Genomic DNA, 3,705 nt, shown 5'->3' with positions numbered 1-3,705 from the left:
TTGTTGTGGTACCAACATGAGGGTGTGGTTATCTTTGACATTTATTGCTAGTCACCCTCCTTTTGTAGCTTGTTCCATGTTTTGCGGCTGTACAGCACAGTATGAGATGTGACCTGGTAGTGTTAGGGTGCTGATGTGAGCCTTGACCCAGTTTTCTATTACAGGACTGATATCTACATTCTCCATACTGTGTGCGTTTACACTGCACACATCTTGCTGTTTAGACTTCTGGCATTGGGTAGCATTACATCTAGGTTCCTATCCCTTGTGGTACCTATGAAGGTGGGTTTGTGTTTTGAGACTTACCTATTCAGGGCATGCTGTGAGTACTGGCAGCCTTTGCCAGTATCCATGGGGCCTGTACTGATAGGTGCACGCCAACCCTAGCAGGTGATGCATCATGTCATGCTCCGCATGTCTTCCCAGGCTGGAACACATTGGCTCCCCTTTGACTAACTGCATTACTTCAGCCAGTTATTGCAATTAATCATCCCATCATCATTTTGTGGCTTCATGCTTGGTGAGGGTGGATGTTAGTCAGGGTCCTCAGGTGTGCATATAGTACATGGTGTTACATTACTTAACACATGGCATTCATGCCTCAGGTGGTGCTGCAGGGCTGCCTCTGTCAGATGCACATATTACACTCCCTGTACATGTTTGTGAGCAGGTCATGTCATTTTAGGCATCCCTGTTATCATTTGAGTGAGTCAGAGGGGGTATAATTCCCAGGGTTCCTACTGAGCCAGTGTATGTGCTATGCGTTGCCTCTTTGCCAAGGCCAGAGCATACTGGGCATGCCTCCTTCTGCCTACTGGGGCAGGCTCAGGTTGTTCCTCCTCCGAGTCACGCTCTGCCTGTGATGGCCTTGGCAATGGTGGGGTGCTGTTTGGCCCAGCCCTATGCTGGTCCTGCTGCAGCTGTTTTCACAAGATCATATTATGTAGCATAGCACATACCATGACAATTTGGGTACATGTAGTTGGTGTGTACTGCAAGGCTCCACCAGATGTGTCCAGACACCGAAACCGTGACTTGAGCAGCCCAAACACTCGCTCTATTACATTACGTGTTTGTGCGTGTGCCTCATTATGGTGTTCCTGTTCAGGTGTGTGTGCGTTTCTGATGGGTGTCATCAGCCACGGCTCCAGTGCATAACCTGCATCCCCCACTAGGTGTCCGTGTGGGATGTCCCCATTGGCAAATGACTGGTACAGCTGCGTCAAGTGCCAAGATGTGGGAATCATGGAAGCTCCCAGGGCAGCCAGCACACACATTCATTATTATGCCCTGGGCATCACACACAACCTGGCAGTTGATGGAGGGGAAGCCCTTGCGGTTAATGTAGGCCCTACCCCGCTCACCAGCTGGTGCTTTGATGCATATGTGCGTGCAGTCTGTTGCACCCACTACCTCAGGGAATTCCGCTATTTGCTGGAAGAGATGCATATTGCTGGCCAATACCTCACGGGCATTGGGGAAATATGCATGATCACTGACATGTGCTGACATGGCATCCAGAAACTGGTGCAGTACCCTGGAGGCTGATGCCTGTGATATCCCCATCATATCACCAGTTGGTCTTTGGAAGGTACCTGTTGCTAGTATTCTTAGGCCAACACACACCTTGGTTTCCACTGGGATGGGTTCCCCTCTGTTGGTTCTGTGTGTGAGGCATAGCCTGCACAGCTCTACTATTTGCTGCAGGAGCTCTCTGTCCACTCTATAGCGCTCTACTATCTCCAGCTCATGTAACCTGTGGTAGGTGACCCTGGGCCTGTACACTCTTCTCCGTCTCCTCACTGTGGGTTGTCTGGCACCATCTGCATAGTCACCACTCTCAGAAAGTCGCCTATGTCTCATTATGACAGCTATGGCAGCCCCTAGCATTTCTGCTCTGAGTTCAGCTTTTTCAGTTTTCACTTCTAATAGCTTACTCCTGTCTTGCAGTGTCTCTTGAGAGAAACATCCTGCACTGCTGTTTGCAGAGTTTTAAGTGCTGGGCTGGGCTCTATTCTGCCTGTGTAATTGCCTGCTTCTAATTGTTTTCACCTGCTAGCTCCAGCAGTATTTCCTGCTAGCTTCCTACTAATTCTGTTGCTTCCTTTTCCCTTTCTGTTTCCTCAGGGGGGGTGCAGCGTGCATACCAGCAGAAACGCGCTCACAGTGGCTTACACGTGCGCAGACATGCTTACATGGTTCAGGATCTGCCTATTCGGGTTAAAACACGTGCACACCAGCGCAAACAGTGTTAAATATCTACCAACATGCTCCCACATGCTCAGTCTGCCTTACACGCGCGCACACTGCCCTACTCGCGCTTCATGGCGTGCACACGTGCGCATGCACGCCCAGCAAGACACTTTGGTGTAAGTAACAGTGTATACCTTCCATTTCTTGACTTTCCCATTCTTATCTTGTGGCACTCCTCTTTCCCTGATCTGTGTCTGTCATCTGTCATGTTACACTGACCTCCAATGAACTGCATTTCTTTCTACCACCCCCCCTGTGATGTCACCTATCTCCTACTCTACTCCTCCCCCTTATGTATCTCTTACACTACTCAGACTGTGCTCATTTGCTATGTGACTGTGGGATTCAGTATCCTAACCCTCATTTACATGAGATTGCCTACTAATGCTTAGTTACATGTCTTAGACTCAGCTTCCCCCCTTAGCAACCACTACACGGTGGCCATGTTGTTTTTGGTCTGCTGGTCCCTGCATTGTCATTCCATATGTTGCATAAAACCCACATGTGTGGGTTTATAACCTTCATTTTTATGTTTTATACAGCGCAACCCGTTTGCGCGGGGCTGCGCTTATATTTTTATAATTTTTGCATCGGGTTACCTTGCCAATGGCCACATATTTGGCCATTGGCATGCTGCCTGACACATATGCACCCTTTATTTGGAGCTGACATGGCTCCATTGTGATTTCTGCAGAAACGTACTCAGTTGTCAACTGAGTACATTTCTGCAGCTAAAACGTCTCTTACACGGGCTGGTTTCTGCTTCGTGGATCGCTAATATACCTCATTTGCATACCTTTCGGCTGCAAGTGAGGTATTTAGCATATCCACGCCCAGTCCATGTAAGAGACGTTTTAGCTGGTCTCTTACACGTGATATACTCTGTCCTAGCATTATCTAACACAATGACATGAACTACTCTGTCCCAGCATTTTCTAACACATTGATATTGTACTCTAACCTAGCATTATCGAACATATTGACATGATATACTCTGTCCTAGCATTATCTAAATCAGTGACATTATATTCTCTGTTGTAGCATTATCTAACACAGTGACATGATATACTCTGTCCTAGCATTACCTAACACAGTGACAATATATACTCTGTCCAAGCATTATCGAAGACAGTGGCATGATATACTACGTCCTAGCATTATCTAACACAGTGACATGATATCCTCTGTCCTAGCATTATGTAACACGTTGATATTATACACTTTCCTAGAATTATCTAACATGTTGGCATGATATACTCACACCTAGCATTATCTAAATCATTGATATGATATTCTCTATCCTAGAATTATCTATCACATTTACATGATATATTCTGTCCTAGCTTTATCTAACAAAGTGACATGATATACTTTGTCCACATTGAAAATATATTTTCCCAACACAAATTTGACTAAAAGTCTTAGCATTATCAAACACATTGCTATTCTACT

This window comes from Protopterus annectens, chromosome 8.part0 (assembly GCF_019279795.1).
Source record: "Protopterus annectens isolate FY-2018-M chromosome 8.part0, PAN1.0, whole genome shotgun sequence".
Lineage (NCBI taxonomy): Eukaryota > Metazoa > Chordata > Ceratodontiformes > Protopteridae > Protopterus > Protopterus annectens.
Note: the sequence above shows the minus strand (reverse complement) of the source record.